The following is an 18373-nucleotide window of genomic DNA, read 5'->3' as shown; positions in this document are numbered from 1 at the left end:
TAGAGTTGCGAAGAGAACTTCTATATCTCATTGATTTAGAAGTACAGAAAGAATGTGAAAATAAGTTTAAGGCATGGTTTAAAGAGTTGGTAAGGACAATGACATGCATTCTTTTCGTGTAAAAAATAATATATTATTTAATTAGTCATGATTACAATCATTGTTTATGCTTGTAGGTCTGCCATGGAGATGTTAATGACCAAGGAATATGTGATTTACAAAAATGGCCCGACCAAAGTTGTGCAATGTTACAACAGGTACATCGTAAATGGTTATCGATTCCATACAAAAGACTACGATGTAAACAAGTCAATGAAGAATAATGACGTGTGTGTCAAGGGTAGCAGTTACGATAAAAATGAACTTGACTACTATGGTGTTATTGAAGAAATAATGGAGTTGACTTACTTAGGCATAAATAACACAGTAACTTTATTCAAGTGTCATTGATTTGATCCTAAAGCAATAAGAGTCGATAAAGCCTCAGGTATTATGGAGGTGAATCATAAATCAAGGTTTGAAACATATGAACCATTCATATTAGCATCACAAGCTCAACAAGTTTACTATACTTCGTATCCGAATACAAGAAAGTCAGATAGAAATGAATGGTGGGCGGTTTGCAAGGTGAAGTCTAAACTATACCCCAAGTATGATCAGTTTGTTGAAGAGGGTGATTACTATCAATCAGATGATATGTATGACTTCTCTTATGGTCATGATGTCGCACATGGTCTGCATGTCACATCTCTATTGTTCAATGGCACACATATGGAAGAATGTGATCCAAATGATATACCAAGTGGATGGTCACCCAATGAAGAAGCTGAGGAAGAGGAAGAGGAAGAAGAAGAATATGAAAGTCAAACAAGTGATGAGGAAGCATACTCGAGCTAGTGAAATACATCTTGTAATACATACCACATCACTTTCTCATATGCACTATCTATTTTAACATTATATCTTACATATTATGTTACATTCCATGCATATTTAGCATGTATATGCACAATTCATGCATAGTTATAAAACTAATTCATGTAGGACCTTTAAATCTTTACATTTTATGCATGTCATGTCCATGCTAATATCAAGAGTTATATAACTTATCCAAATAACCTTTTTATTTGTTAGAATATGGTTCGTGGAGGTTACAGTGATCGAGCACCCAGTGGTTGAGGACCAAGTGAAGGTTGTGGGACAACATTAGGTAGATGTCTTTATGTTATATTTAAATATAGGCATTCATTATGTCTTGGCTTATATGTTGATATAAAAATTGTTACTTGGTAATCGTCTTTATAGGATCCCAGCTCAGTGATAGTCAATTTCAGCCTTCGTCTTCATGTAATGCTTCGATAGGTATATCATTTAAATAATTATATACTTGATTAGTTTAAATATGCATTATGTGAATTTCTAACTCATTGTTCTATTTCCAGATGTTTCGTTTGTACATGACTCACGTACACCAGCCAATCATACACATCACAAGACAACGTCAGATGCTGGGTCTTCTCAGTCTGACACATGATGACTCATTCAAATAGTGTATATCGATAGTCGACCGTAAGTATTTCATTGTCACTTATCCAATACTTATCTTATAAATAATGTATATCGATAGTCGATTGTTAATGTGTACTAATTCATATGCAACACGAGGTTCGAGCTACAAGAAGTGATTTGAAAAATTAGGAAGTCACTATTTCAACATCTTCCAGGATCAGTCGCTCAATGAAAAGAGTACCCGAAGGAGGTATTGGACAGATTATGGTTCTCATTCATGGTATATAATCGTTTATCATAGCTAATGTGTTTCATATTTAATTTTTTGTTATGGTCATGTGTACTAACTTTCTGAAATTATTTATAGGCTTCGAATCGCTTCACTACTGCGAAGGAGGAGCAAGACGCGATGGTATTGTGGCAGAAGATGACTACCAATCGATTTACAGACATACTTCACAATATAAAGACTGCAATAATAAAAGCAGCTGGTGGGATAGATGATCCACTGCAGTAGAAGAGCCATCTGCCTTCTACTATCAGGTCAGATTATTAGAATGCAATGTGTAACAAGTGGGTGAGCCATGAATTTTAAAACCGCTCAGCAAAGGCTGAAGAAAACTGAGCGAAGATGCTCGATGCCCATCTACACATAGGTGGTTCTAGGACTTTCGGGAGCCATCAGAAGAAAATGGTAACTCATAAATATATATTATCAAATTTATAAGTATTTTTGCATACTTTTTAATTGATTTTTTTATCATTTAACCTTGCAGGAAGCCGAAAAAGGAGGCATTGTGCCTTACAATGATGCATTTATTGAAACACATAAATGTAAGAACATGGGAGAGTTCGTATCAGAGAAGGCGAGAGCGACAATGGTATGTATTTATTGTTTTAATAAACATTATAATATACAAGTTACATTGAATTACATTATAATTCTTAATTATTAATTCATACTGTAATCATTACTTTGTAGGAGTCATACGAGCAACAGGTAGTAGAGCGATATGGCGATGACTCCACTCAGCATCTTCCTTTTGATCCTGCAGCATAGATGACTGCAACCGATGAACCCAAAAAAGGATGTGTGTTCATGTTTGTGAGTAATATAAACACCACACCAGTCATTGCCTCCTCCAACCAGGGTTCTCAGAGTTCTCCCTCCAACATCAACTTTCAGCAGCCGATTGACCCTGTTATTTCTTGGGATGGTATCTGCCAACTTCTTCAGGACACAATGCGTGACTTTTTACATGAAGTCATTCTCAACCTTGTCCATAATGAGTTGTGTAACTTTTTTCGGGACAGGGGAACTTCATCTGCATTCAACATGAGTTCCGGTGCCCGTCAGGCATAAAGTTTCATATTATTAGTTTCATGTCGTTAGATTTCAATACATATATGCATGATTCAATCACTATGAAAGTTTTTTGTCAACCTTAGAACACATATGAGTATGATTGAATCACTATGAAAGTTTTTTAACTGTCTTATAACACATATATGCATGATTGAATCACTATGAAAGTTTTTTGACAACCTTAGAACACATATAAGTATGATTTCATAACTATAAAAAAAATTTTACTGTCTTATAACACATATATACATGATTGAATCACCATGAAAGTTTTTTGACAACCTTATAACACATATAAGCATGATTTCATCACTATGAAAGGTTTTTGACTACTTATAACACATATATGCATGATTGAATCACTATGAAAGTTTTTTGACAACCTTAGAACACATATAAGCATGATTTCATCACTATGAAAGTTTTTTGACTGCCTTATAACACATATATGCATGATTGAATCATTATGAAAGTTTTTTGACAACCTTAAAACACATATATGCATGATTAAATCACTATGAAAGTTTTTTAACAACCTTAGAACACATATATGCATGATTTCATCACTATAAATTTTTTGACTGCCTTATAACACATATATGCAATATTGAATCACTATAAAAGTTTTTTGACAACCTTAGAACACATATATATGCATGATTTCATCACTATGAAATTTTTTTACTGCCTTAAAACACATATATGCATGATTGAATCACTATGAAAATTTTTTGACAACCTTAGAACACATATAAGCATGATTTTATCGCTAAGAAAGTTTTTTGACTGCCTTATAACACATATATGCATGCTTGAATCACTATGAAAGTTTTTTGACAACCTTAGAACACATATATGCATGATTGAATCACTATGAAAGTCTTTTGACAACTTTAGAACACATATATGCATGATTTCATCACTATGAAAGCTTTTTTACTGTCTTATAACATATATATACATTATTGAATCACTATAAAAGTTTTTTGACAACCTTAGAACACATATATGCATGATTGAATCACTATGATTTTTTTTTGACAATATTAGAACACATATATATGCATGATTTCATCATTACAAAATTTTTTGACTTCCTTATAACACATATATGCATTATTGAATCACTATGAAAGGTTTTTGACAACCTTAGAACACATATATGCATGATTGAATCACTATAAAAGTTTTTTGCCAACCTTAGAACACATATATATGCATGATTTCATCACTATGATTTTTTTTTTACTATCTTATAACACATATATGCATGATTGAATCACTATAAAAGTTTTTTGACAACCTTACAATACATATATGCATGATTGAATCACTATGAATGTTTTTTGACAACCTTAGAACACATATATGCATAATTGAATCACTATAAAAGTTTTTTGACAACCATAGAACACATATATGTGCATGATTTCATTACTATAATTTTTTTTACTGCTTTATAACACATATATGCATGATTGAATCACTATGAAAGTTTTTTGACAACCTTACAATACATATATGCATGATTGAATCACTATGAAAGTTTTTTAACAACCTTAGAACACATATAAGGATGATTTCATCACTATAAAGTTTTTTTACTGCCTTATAACACATATATGCATGATTGAATCGCTATGAAAGTTTTTTGGCAACTTCTGAATTCTGTTAATGTCCTTCACTTTATTGCTAGTTTATGTGTCAGTTAGTCATGTTACTTTGATTGCCTTAGATTAGATGCATTGCATATAATTTGTTCCATTATATTTTGTTTATCAATACTAACATTTCAGTTCTCTTGTAGGATGTTGGAGATGATCAGCGTAGAGGAGTTGATTGAGGAATGGATGGAGGGGCAGATCCAGACAATGAAAAGGATGATGCTTTGAATCTTTGCAAGGATTAGCTTCATATGTTGAATTTGTTTCACGTACTTGTTGTTTCAAACGAAACTCTTTGTATATGTACACTTGTAACTAATTAGAACTTGTCGAGGATTATACTAGGTTGTTAAATTTGTTTCACTTATGTCTTGTGTTAAATTTGTTACACCTGCTTTATATATGTATTTTTTATGTGTACTTAATTTTTTATACACAGGTTATATAAATTGTATAACGAGAAAATTTTTCTCGATATTTATTATATTTCAAATAAATTTTTTATTTTTATTTTTTAAAATTTGTGACAGATTAGCGACGAATAATATCCATTGCTAATATTCGTCACCAATTTAGCGACGGATTAGAGACGGATACTTATCTATCTTAAAAACGGAATCAGCCGATGTTTTGTGACAGAATGTAATCCATCGCTAAATTGGCGACGGATATTAGAGACAGATACATATTCATCGTTAAATGTTAGCGATGGATTAAAGATAGATATGTATCTATCACAAAACAAAATCAATTCTTATTTAAAGACAGATTGGCGATATATCATAATATTTGTGAATCCATCATGAATTAGCGACAAAAGTAGTGACAGATAAGTTCTGTCGCTAATTAGCGACCAAAAAATTATGATGAATGCTATATGTTGCTAAGCCAACATGAATCCGTCACTAAACAGTTCAGCGACAGATTTGCGATAGATTCACGTCGAATAGCGTCAATTGCTAATCCACAGAATTCTTATGGTGATTATCAACCGCCTACCCACCATAGTGCTTAACTATAAATCTCTCTATGAACTTCTCCTAAACTAATTACTTGACTATCATCACCTTCGTGTATTCGGGTGTATATGCCATCCCCTAGTTACCCCATACAACTCCACCAAGTTCCAACCAAAAATCAAATCATATATTTTTCTAAGTTACCCCCGTCATAAAGGCTATATTTGCTTTCATCCTCAAACCTCTTGCACCTATGTCACTCGTCATGTGTACTTTAATGAGTCCCTCTTTGCTGCACCATGCCTTTTGTCTCCTGCATCTGAGCCTGATCTCGCATAGTTGGGTATTTCTTCTATGGTCTTAGTCAGTCCTTTTCCCTCCTCTGATGTCATCCCCTCATCATCTGCTACCGACCCTGTACTTGACCTTCTTGTTCTACACTCATCCCCAAAGTCGCCAGCACCTGCTCCCACTGCGCCTTACCCACTTGATTTGTCTCCCCTGACCCATCAATGCCTCTTTTTTAGCCTGTCCCTTCTGCATCTGCACTGACCATCGATCGTCCACTTGATCATATTCATCAGATGGTGACCCGTTCCATGACGGGTTCGCTTAAACCCAAATCTTTTTCTACATCTTTATACCTCATTGCCTACACTGCTTTCAATGCCCATCTTCTAGGGACTGAACCTACCACCTATACGCAAGCCATCAACCATCAACATTGGTCTTCTGCCATAGAGGATGAATACACTACTCTCTTACATAATCGCACCTAGCATCTCATTCCATCACAACCTCAGTTGAATGTTGTTGGCTCCAAGTGGGTATACCATATTAAAAGGCATGCAGATGGTTTTATTGCCCATTACAAGGATCGACTTGTGGCCAAAGGCTTTTACCAAGAGGAAGGGGTTGATTTCTTTGAGATATATAGTCTCATTGTTAAACCCACCATAATTCGGGTTGTTCTGTCTCTTGTCGTTTCTTTCAAGTGATATATTCATCGATTGGATTTCAACAATGCCTTTCTCAATGGCTTTTTAGATGAAGATGTTTACATGAGCCAACCACCTGGTTTTGTGCATTCACACTTCCCTCATCATGTTTGCAAGCTTGACCATGCTATCTATGGTCTCAAGCAGGCTCCATGGGGCTGGTACCAACGTCTCAGCTTGTATTTGGTTTTTCATGGCTTTGTTATTTTCCAATCAGACGCTTCTCTGTTTATTTTTCATTAGGGTGGTCTCATTATTTATATATTAGTTTATATAAACATCATCATAATCACTAGCAACCTCAATGGAGATCACTCGCCTGCTTTCCTGTCTTGATGTGGCCTTTTCCATCAAAGATTTTGGGCAGCTCAGTTACTTTCTTGGCATTGAGGTATTATATTCCTCCACTGGTGTGACTCTCTCTCAACAGTTATATACTCTTACTCTACTTCAGAGAGCCTGCATGACTGATGCCAAACCTATTTCTACCCCTATGAGTTCCTACTCCAAGTTATCCAACGCTAGATCACCTTTGTTCCAGGATCCCACACTGTATTGCAGTATTGTTGGTGGCTTGCAATATTTCTCTCTTACTCGTCTTGACATAGCATTTGTTGTCAATAAGGTCTATAAGTACATGCATCAACTAACTGATGCTCATTGGTTTGTAGTCAAAAGAATTTTATGCTACTTGAAGAAAACTTTGCATCATGGCCTGCTACTTTAATCATCATCTTCTCTTTAGCTCAACGCTTACTCGGATGCAAACTGGGCTGGTTGTCCCGATAATCAAAAGTCTACTACCGACTTTATAGTTTTTCTTGGTCTGAATATCATTTCTTGGTCATCTCGCAAGCAAAAAACCGCAGCTCGCTTGAGTACAAAGACCGAATACAAATCCCTGGCCTGCGCTGCTTCTGATCTACTTTGGTTACACTCTCTCCTTTGTGGACTCGGGTTTCCTTCTGAAGCATCACTTGCGTTATGGTGTGACAGTATCAGGGCTCTCTACCTTGCTGCCAATCCTATTTTTTATGCTCAGACCAAGCACGTTGAATTGACTTTCACTTTATTCATGACCACATCCGCAAGGGCCATCTTCAAGTTCAGTGAATCTCTTCTCATGACCAGCTCACGGATAGCCTAACCAAACCACTTCCATTTGCGTACTTCATCAACCTTCGTCACAAGCTCAACGTGCATGCAGGCCCTCGGTTGAGCTTGCAGGGGCATGATAAGATAAGCATAAGCTTATCAAATGAACTAATAACTCCAAATAATAATCCTCCAGGATAAATCTTGGAGTTATCAAGTTATCATTGGTCAATCCCTCTAATGTAGCTACTATTTTAACAAACTCCTCAAAAGTTACTATTAGTCATTGTGTAAATAGGAAACACATTTAACATTAACCTAGTTTGTAGTCGTATCTAACGTATTCTCTTTAGCTTTGTACATTGGATAACATTTGGTTATCATATTATTAATCAATGATTCCTGCACTCACATAAAACACGTGAGAGAGCAAGCAGGTTTTCTCAGTTGCTGTCATTCTTTTACCAGAGACCTTTGTGGTTGTCAAAGGGAAAACCCTGCACCAATCTCTTCTTTGAATGGCCTCTTGCAAACCCTACCAAGGTTGCTCACTCAAAAAGAGATAACATCCTCTGATAACCCTGTTATCATTGCAAAAATTTTTTCCTCCCTTTGTGAGAGAGATAAACGATTCCGCGATTCAAACTCGACCAAAGTTTTGAAAATTACTCACCTCCGTTTTGAAAATTTGTGGGAAAAATCCGTGGAATGGGATCCGCCTGTTGGTACGAGGTTCAACAGTTCCTGACGTCTTTACCAGGGGTAATCGAACCAAGGATCAATTGTGCGCTTTAACTTGACTCAAATATCTAAATCATGTTCTATTTTCCTAGAATGCACATAGAATCAGGCATGTGTCATGGAATTTTAGAGAAAATGCAAGTTGAGAAATATGATGTTTGCTTGGGAAAATTGAAATATGCTTGAAAAAGGGAATTCCTGGGAAAATCTTTGAATTTCACTGGAAATTAGGAATTGCATTGGAAAATAACTTTTGAAGGGAAAATGGATTCTCAGGAAAACTAGGACTTTGAGAAAATTAGGACTACTTTTCTAAGAAAATTGATTTCTAAAATGGATTTGAGAATTTTGAGAAAAATCAATTTCATAAGTAATTCAAGGACTTTGGAAAAATCGATTTTGGGATTTGAAAATGAAATTGAGAATGTGAAAATCATGATTTGAACTTGAGAAATACTATTTGAAAACTCAGAGTTTTTGAGAAAATCAAATCCTGAGAAAGATTTAGAAAGTTCTGAGAAAATCGATTTCTCTGAAATGGAATTAGGAATGAGTTTGAAAATGATGCAAATTGAACGAATGATTATGAATTTGAAAGATATTGCTTTGAGGAATTGAGAAAATCCTTTTGAAATTTTGAGAAATGCAGTGCATTTTTGAAGTTAGCCGAAGAGTGTAGGCTGAATGTGGCTAATACGAAGATCACAAATCTGAGTTTCCTTCGTATTCTGACTATGGCCATAAATATGAATTCCATCAAGTCTGTGAACTCCCTAAGAGCTTGTGCATGTGTCATTCATGTCAATCATAGTGATTTTGGAAAATGTGCATATGCATCATATATCAGATATTGAAATTTTCAGAATTAAACTATATGCAATGCAATCCTATCCTATGCAGAAAATGTAAATCTTATTCCAAATTATTACATATGATGTTACATTGAATTGAATAAAGAAAAAGGAATAAAATAACTAAATCTTCTTCTTGAATATTCCTGCAAAACTAGAAAACATGTTAGCATAGAAATGTAGGTTTATCTAAATTTATCCGAAAATATTAGAAATTGTCGAATATTATTCAGATATAAACCTAATTCATACCCTCTTTGATATAAACTTGATAAATAAGTAATCAAATTCGAAAACAAACTTGGAAATTCGAAATTGGAGTAAAAATAACCAAAATACCCCTGATGACCTTGAAATCAGGGTTTTCTAAAAAAAAATTTATAAAATTTAAAAATTTGGAAATCAAATGAAATAGACTTAAATATAAGATGATGTAACATGATGATATGCATGAAAATATGGAAAATTGAAGTTTGGAATTTTGAAATTGAGGTCAAAATGAGGAAAATGCCCCTGATAACAAGACTATGGCCTTGAAATAAGTGTTTTCTGAAATAAATTTTGCAAAAAGTTGAAATGTGAAATGAAAATGATATTTAAATTGACCCTAATATGATACTGTATGCTTATTCACATGATAAAAACCCTAAAATGGCAAAAATATCATAAAATATTGAATTTAACTTGATTTTCGCTTGATTTTCGCCTTTAAATTTAAAGATTAACTAACACACAAGGCAAATAAGCTTGGAATTAGCTCAAATTTGGTATGGACACCTATACTAACCCTAAAACCAGAATGGAACTCGAAAATCTATTTGTTTTATATTTTTTTAATATGAAAATTAACTAAAAATCAAGATTTTGCCTAAAACTCTAAATCTAAACTAAATTTTGGGTACTAAACTACCATAGAAATTTCTCAAATGTTATGAGGTGACATAGGACAGTTAGAAAAAGATTTTTGTCTTTTACAGATTTTGGTTTTGACCTATGGTCGGAGTTTGACAGCTCCGGCAAGTCGGATTGAAATTCGACGACTCTAGAACTTAGGGCAGACTGACAGGTTTTGGGGAAAATAGCAAACAATGGAGAAAATGACTGAAATTTTGAGAGAATGACCCTGACAAACAGAGAAACAATTTTTTTTTTTACTATTTTGGGATTAGATGAACGGATTGGAAGGACACAGAGGTTTATTATACCTTTAATTCTGATCAAACCTAACTAACAGGGATTTGGCTAAAAAACTTATAAAATCTGGAAAACTAGGAATCCAAATCCTAAAAATCTTAAAAATCTGAGAAATGATAGAGGGTTTCACTAGGAACAACTCCACTGTTAAAGGTTTAGACATACGACCAACGGATTGAAGCGTCACAGCCGATTAGGGTTGTTCTAGACCCTGACATGCAGAAATCGAGATTTTCACAGGGGTTTGGAAAATCCAATTTTTAACAGGGACCAAATCTCCTAGGAAAATACTGGAAAATAATAGGTTCTAACATGGATCCACTGTATTTTTTGGGGGGATGAATTAGATCTCCCATGGTGGAGATCTTGAGTCCTCAAGTCTGCTAAAATAGGATTCAGAATTTCCAGAGGCTTTAAAACCCGATCTGGAGTTCGATTTGTTCAATGGGGTTTCAAAACTCAAATAGATCTATATTCTTGAAAAGATATCACAAATAAACAGAAGTATTCATAATAATTTTTTTAGAATTTTTGAACAAAAATAAGTACATGAAATATCAATTAGACTGACGCTTAAAATCAGAACCTATGAACTAATAAACAAACATTAATAAAACTATATTATATGAATCATATGATCATGAGATGTTTAAACAAACCTAAGTGCAAGATCTAATATGGAAATCACATGAAATTGATGGCATGATAAGCAAAACAAGAAAATGGAGAGGTACGATTTTGATTAATTTTAACTATTGAGATGGGGGATTAAATCCATCGAAGGGATGAATCACCCCACTCATATAGTTTATGCATGAAGTAATAATCATACTTATTTTCCATCGTTTTAACTTAGGAATAAAACATTATATCATCCTAAGCCAAGTTCTAAACGAGTTTTACATCCACTTTATTCACTTTAATGATTGATATTGAGATTTGCCTAGCATGAAAAATCGATAAAACATGAAACACAAGCAAAGGGGTAGATTCCATACCTTGGCACTCGATTGAAGCAAAGATTAAAGGGGATCTCCTTGGGCTTCGGCTGCAGCAAGTGGAGGAGATGAAGTTGATGTATTGTTGGTGTGGCTGCAGCTGGACGTTGAAGAAGGCGAGGCTACACCGATGGCTGCAGCTATGTAGCGCCAAGGGAGGATAAGGCTGGAGATGTGCTGCTACAAAGAGGAGTTGGAGTTGATCCAGGTGGGTGGCTGCACTTAATGGAGGTGGAAGGTGGCTGGAAGTGGGTAGACCGGCTGAAGGAGGAAGGTGGCTGGAGGCACTCCTGTGGTGCTGCAAATGTGTGAGTGGCTGGAGGTGGAGAGGATAGTAATGGCTGCTAGGGAAAGTGGAGAGAGAATGAGAGAGACAATGGAGAGGTCTTGGACTGAGAGAAATAGGTTGGGTGTGTATTCTTGAGAGAAATAGAAAAGAGATAGGGTTTTATGGTGGCACCACCTTTGAGTGAGCCCAGGGTGATTTTGAAATTTATTTTGAAGGTCAGAGGGGTAGAATGGTTTTTCAGAAAACTTTTGGATGAAATGAGCTATTTTTGGCAGTTTCTGAAATGAGCTTCGAATTTGAAATTTCATACCCCATTGTGAAGCAAATCCAATTTAAGATTTGAAAATTTGAGTTTGAACGAAATCCATATTGTTTTTCTTGAGAAAATATTTCTAAATTTAGAATTCTGGGGGTAAAAATATCAATTTTGGAAACCCAGGGTTTGAAATTGATTTTTGAAAACTTTAAAAACTCAATCTGGATTGGAATTTATAAAACTGGAGTTCTGAACCTTGAAAATAAAATGAAATGTGGTGAAATGTTATGAAATGATGGAAAATGATGAGAAATTATCAGAAATGATATGAAATACCATGCGAAATGCTAACCCTGAATGAAGAATTTTGGATATTGGACCTTTATTGACACTTGTACCAGTTTAAAAAGTGATAATTTTGATAAAAATTGCAAAATGATTTGAGAAATGGTTTTTGGGCTCTATCGGGCCAGAGTGACACTGAAAAATGGAGGGTTTGAGCTGGATTGAACTAAGATGAACTGGATTGAGCTGGGTTTTAGAGTTTCATAACTCAAATGAACTGACAAGATACTAACTCAACTGAACTCTCAGACTGAATTGTGAAGAAAAGCTGCCATTTTTTAGAAAAATGGTGAGAAATGGTCACTGGAATAAAGTGAATTACAGACCAGAGTGGGGTTTGAGCTGGAACAAAGATCAGTAACACTGAGATGAACTAAAATTGAAGCTCAAACACTAGCTCAATTGACTGGACTCAGCTCAGTTTCAGCTAAATGAGCTGAAATGGGCTAAAATGGGCTCATGAACACTTGAAAATGGTTTTGAACTGAAACTGGAGCACTTGAACTCCTGGTAAGCTCAAGCTAGACTCAGAAGAATATAATTGACTGGAAATGACTGAACTGATTCAGAGATAATTGGCTTGGATTTGAGTGAGAAATGAGCTCATTTCTGAAGAAATGAGCTCATTTCTGAAGAAATGATCCCATTTTGGCAGGAATGGTCAGAAATAGAAATGTTTATTCATTGTGAGCTCAGATGAGCTTGAAATGACTGATATTCTAACTGTTCTGAACTAACTAATGAGCTTGGTTGACTTCGAATGACTGGGGGGCTTAGAATGACCTAGGGGTAAAATAATAAGTTTTCTAATGAAAGTGGGTAAAATGGTAATTTCCTAAGACAGACTCAGGGTTGGACTCCTACACTGACCTATCAGGGTTGGCACTCACACGAGGGATGTGTCTGGGAATGGATGAGGAAAATTTGGGGTGTTTACAAACCCTCAGGTAAAATAACTAGACTCGATCCTTCATCTTCTTTGATTGAGAAGCTTCCATCCTCAACTACTTTGTATGCTCAGCACAATCTAGGCGTCCCTACACAAGTCCAGGTAGGTGCTCATGCCAGAACCCCTCATCGTTGACATCTATGAATGTGCCATCCATATCATCTTGTTCCACATGCTGTGTAAGGTGTCACTACTGTCTCGATCCATGGGACGGTCACCGTGCACTCGACAGTGGCTGTTGGTGGGGGAACATGAGGCTGTTCGAGCCAAGCCCTTGAGGAACAGGAGGTAGGTTCGAAGGCCTAAGTGGACCGGGGGCAGATATAGGTCCAATGATGTAATTTGGGACCATATAGGTAGGCCTAGGTGGGTCATTTGCTTAGTATGAGAATGGCTCGTTTTGGGTTTGGTACATGTATGAACCATTAATTGGGTTAAGGGCTTGGTGGTCTGGATAATGTGTTTGGCTAGAATCCGGTTGGATCATGATTTGATCGGGTTGGAGGATGATAAGTCTGGTTTGAACCCAATCTAGATTCAAAAAGATGGATCAGAAGATGATAAGTCTGGTTTAACAAGTTTGAAACCTTGCTATTTGTGGAATACAAGGTCATTCATATGTGCCACCACTGGAATGTCAAAGGCCTTTCTTGGTAATATTTATTGGTAGCAAGCTACATTACTGAGATATTTTTAAGTTTTTTTGAGGACATTATTGAGATGTTTTTAAATTGAACCTTGGAATCTTGCATTGCGTCAACCATGATGGCTACCAACTTCATCCAATTAAAAAAGATCCTAACCTTTGACTTATGATACAGAGGATTCTATATTGATTCATACTGATTCTAGCGGTCCAACTAATGTATTAGTATCAATCCACATCCAGGTGTGAATGCAAACCTCATGGTATCGGGTGCAATCACATTGCACAAATGCAATGTGCCGCTGCACCTGATCACCCTCAATCTTCCGTTGTACAGCCTGTCAACAGCAAATGGATGGTGATCAGGTGCAGCAGCACATTGCATTTGTGCAATGTGATAGCACCTGATCCCATCATGTCTACGTTCACACCTAGATGTGGACTGATCCTGGCTGTACAAATGAATCAGTTGGACTGCCAGGATCAATATGTAATCCTCTGAGGCATATTCTTTTTTTATTGGGAGGGAGCAGTTGGCCCTCATGATTTACGCTATGAAAGCCTACAAGGTTCAATTTAGAAATATCTCCATAATGTCTTCCTCACAAAAGAATTAAAAATATCTCGATAATGTCTAGTTTTCTACTTATAAACTAATACCAAAAAAGGCCTTTCACATATGAATGACCCTGTTTCCACAAATAACAAGATTTCAAAGTTGTATTGAAGAAGAGAAAAGCCAAGAACAGAAGAGCTAGCTTGTCAGGTCATCCAATGGGAAGAAGAGCCAATTCTTGGAGCTCCTCGTCTCCGCCATGCACAATATCAGTCACCATCGACGAGATCGCGGCGGCCCTCCCCTCTGCCCCCGGCATCGACAACAGCCGCCTCCGGCGAGTCATGCGTTTCCTTGCCAGCCAAGACGTGTTTCGGAGAGTCGACCATGACCGCTATGCACTCGCACCGGACTCGGATTTTATCCTTAGGGACGGCGAGTCGGATGCCTGTGCCATTGTCGAGCTCATCAACTTGCCCATGCAGGAGGCCGCATGGCCGCGTGTGTGCGTGGCGGTCGTGACACCTCCGGCTTCTCGCTGCAGCATGGCGGGCAGTCCATCTTCGAGCATGTGAACGAGATACCTCAGGACTTCAAGATCTTCCACAACGCCATGGCCGCCAACTGTCGCATCCTTATTCCGGCCATGCTCAACGGATGCCGTGAGGCCTTCCAAGGGATAAGATCGGTGGTTGATGTTGGTGGTGGCACCGGCAGTACCATAAGAGCCATAGCTGATGCATTCCCTTCGACCTCCCACACTTAGTCTCCTCAGACCAGCTGCCGGAGCATAAGAACGTAATGGTGGTTTCTGGAGATATGTTCGAGTCGATTCCACCGGCCGATGCAGTTCTTCTCATGGTCAGTAAATCATCTCTAGTGATTTACATCCATTGATTTTTTTTTTTTGAAAGAGGCATCCATTGAATCGTGTAGATCACATATAACAATGTCAGATTTAATAAAAAACTTACAACAATAAGATCCCAAAGGTAGTATGACACATATAAGATCACTACAACCTGTTTGTAGATAAGTAATTTCGAAAAGATCAAACATAATGCATTGTTAGACATTTCTAACTCTTTTTTGTATTTACGTAATCGCTGGTCAAAGCATGTTCTTTATGATTGGAGCAATAAGGATTGCGGGAAGATACTAAACAAATGTAAGGATACAGTACCAAAAGAGGGGGGGGGGGGGGGGGGGGGGGGGGGGGGAAGGTGATCATCATCGAGGCCGCCTTTGATGAGAACAAGGAAGATGAATTGCTGAGATCCAGATTGGCTATGGACATGGGCATGATAGTACAGACAGGGGACAATCAGTGGCGGAGCCAGAAGTTTTTCGTTGGGTGGGCAGGCTTCGGGTCTCGGGAACAATACTATGGTCTTGAAGGATGATCCATTTATTCGGACCAGTGGCGGAGCCAGAAATTTTTTCCCCACCCATCGTCAGAAGAAATTTTGGTTGTGCATGGTAGATCTGACATGCTCTTCTAGAAGCGGCCTCCCTGGCCGGAGAAGGCGATGGCCATCAAGATGATGGTACCACCTGGTTTCATCATTCTGAGGGCCTTCATGGCATCTGCCTGCCCTTGGCTAGGCTATAACAACACACTTTCAATCCCTCTTTTCCTCCATTTAGTGAAGCAAGCATTTTGCATGGCACCCATAACCACATTTAAGTTCCAGTCATCCATATCACCATTCCTGTCATTCAAATCTCATCGATGCAAGTTGTTTTCATCAAATTGGACCCTGTGTATGTGATCTACATCATCCATTTAGTGAAGATCAGCATTTGAATAGAATTCAAAAATCAATAACCATTAATAAAAAAAACATGGTTTTTTTTGTTAAAGAACACTGCCAAAATAAATTGAAAATCATGTTTTTTTTTTTAAAGAACACTATTAAAAGATTGATTTCTATTAAATCAACCGTGCTAAATCCATCGATAGGGCCATCTTGATCAAAATGACTTAGTACTAATGAGATCCCAGAGGGAGTTATGACCACAGAGGATGATATAGGGACGAGTGGAGTCGGGTTCCCCATAAACGTAGGTTACACGGTTTCACAAAGAACAAACTACAAAAGAAGAAGCTGGAAGAAAAACACACAGATCTTCGTTGAATATTCACAAAGAGAGAACTCCAACTCTCACGAACTAATAACCTGTCTCTTCTCTTCTGCGGTTTTTACACAATTCAGTGAAAAAATTAAGGGAAAAGATTAGCACTACCATCGTCAGAATAAAACACACATGGACGCATATTCTTTCTTTAACATAGTCAGAAAAAAAAAATCTGGTTTCTAATTCTGGGGTGGGCGACCGCCCACCCATGCCCACCCTTGGCTCCGCCAGTGGGGAAAATGAGAAGACAGTTGAACAATGGCACAGGATACTCAATGAAGCTGCTTTTAGCCACTACACTATCAGCTACATCTACTCTGTCATACAGGCTTTCGTTTGATTTCCATGGAGTTTTACGCTGTCGGGATTGCAGCAGCAGGAATGGCAGACTAAGACCTACGCGACCAGGTTTTCGATCCCAGGTGTGGTTTCTCTGGGTAATAAAAAAAATAGTGCAAACAACTGTGATTAATAATGTTTTGTTCTCCCCATAGGACTTAAGCTACATCTACTTTGTATGGCTTATCTCAACCCTCTTTATTTGGAGGAGTCTAAAATTAGCATATTTGAGAGAAAATTTTCATATTTGAATATTTGGAACATATCTGAAAAAAATTCACTTGTGTAAAGGATAAAAAAGTCTTTTTACAATAAAAAATTTGCGAATTTGAACATCGGGTAGATTTCAAAAATTGATAAGCACATCATTGTTGTCGTACAGTATAATCATTTTTCGTAAAATACATCTAAAATATATTTCTTATTACCTAACGAGCTTATACCTATTGTTCATATTCAGCGTGTCTAGCCTATTTTACAAGTTTGAATAAGCTCTTTACGAGCTGAACTTTAGCTGAGCTAGTGGTTTGGCTTGTTTCCCAGCACTATGTGCAATTGCATGAGAGAGGTGATCAAGCTCTATTCTCATCCTTCCTATATTACTCCTTGGACATTAATAAAACACGAGTTAGCTCAACTCAATTGGGCATGAGCTCATGCATACCTACACAAACTGCCAAAGTAGCTCAACAATCATTCTTCTCAACAACAAAAAAAGACAGCAGAAAAGTAGAACACCATGCATGAGCTCACGACCAAGCTTGAACTTGGTCCGGCTCATGTATACCCGCTCCCATTACACCGAATACCACAAGGATTCCCTCTAATACCCTTTTTTATGGGCACACTTTCTCGACTCAGTTACAGCTTACCAGAATTTGTAAACTATAAAAGTAGGAAATTAGATGAGATGAGCAGCGTGTAAAAGTAGGAAATTAAAGTAGAAAAAAGGGAGGAGGGTTTTCGGGAGGAAACGAAAAGGAAAAAAGGAGCCCGCCAAAACCAAGTCTTATGTAAATAGGTTTTTACGTGCTCCAGACGTTTTTGCTAGCGCCACATTATTTTGCGCCAGCAAAAAAAGTGTTCACTGGCTCTGTAATATCTGCACCAGCAAAAAAACTTTCTGTGACACGGACCATTTCGGCGCCAGTAAAAGTAGCTTTACACTGGCGTTACCGCTGAAGTGCGCCAGCAAAACCGTTTTTCTTGTAATGCATCGTTAAGGCTCATACGCTGAGTGAGCCCAACCATGAACTGCTTTGTGAAGATTACGGGGTACTCAGCTTGATTAGTGCTGAATTTTCTAGGCTATAATTAAAAATACTATATATATACACCAAGAATGTCATAATCGCAGAATAATAGTTGGTTGAGATGTGTGGCTTGGAAAGAAGATGTTGGGTGTTCAAATTCTACAGTTATCAGATTGAGAAAAATATATATTTACTTAAACAAGCCAACTCAAGTTCGGTTTGCCTT

This window comes from Nuphar pumila, chromosome 3, assembly GCF_984573655.1.
Source record: "Nuphar pumila chromosome 3, dmNupPumi1.hap1.1, whole genome shotgun sequence".
In the NCBI taxonomy this organism is placed as follows: domain Eukaryota; kingdom Viridiplantae; phylum Streptophyta; class Magnoliopsida; order Nymphaeales; family Nymphaeaceae; genus Nuphar; species Nuphar pumila.
Note: the sequence above shows the minus strand (reverse complement) of the source record.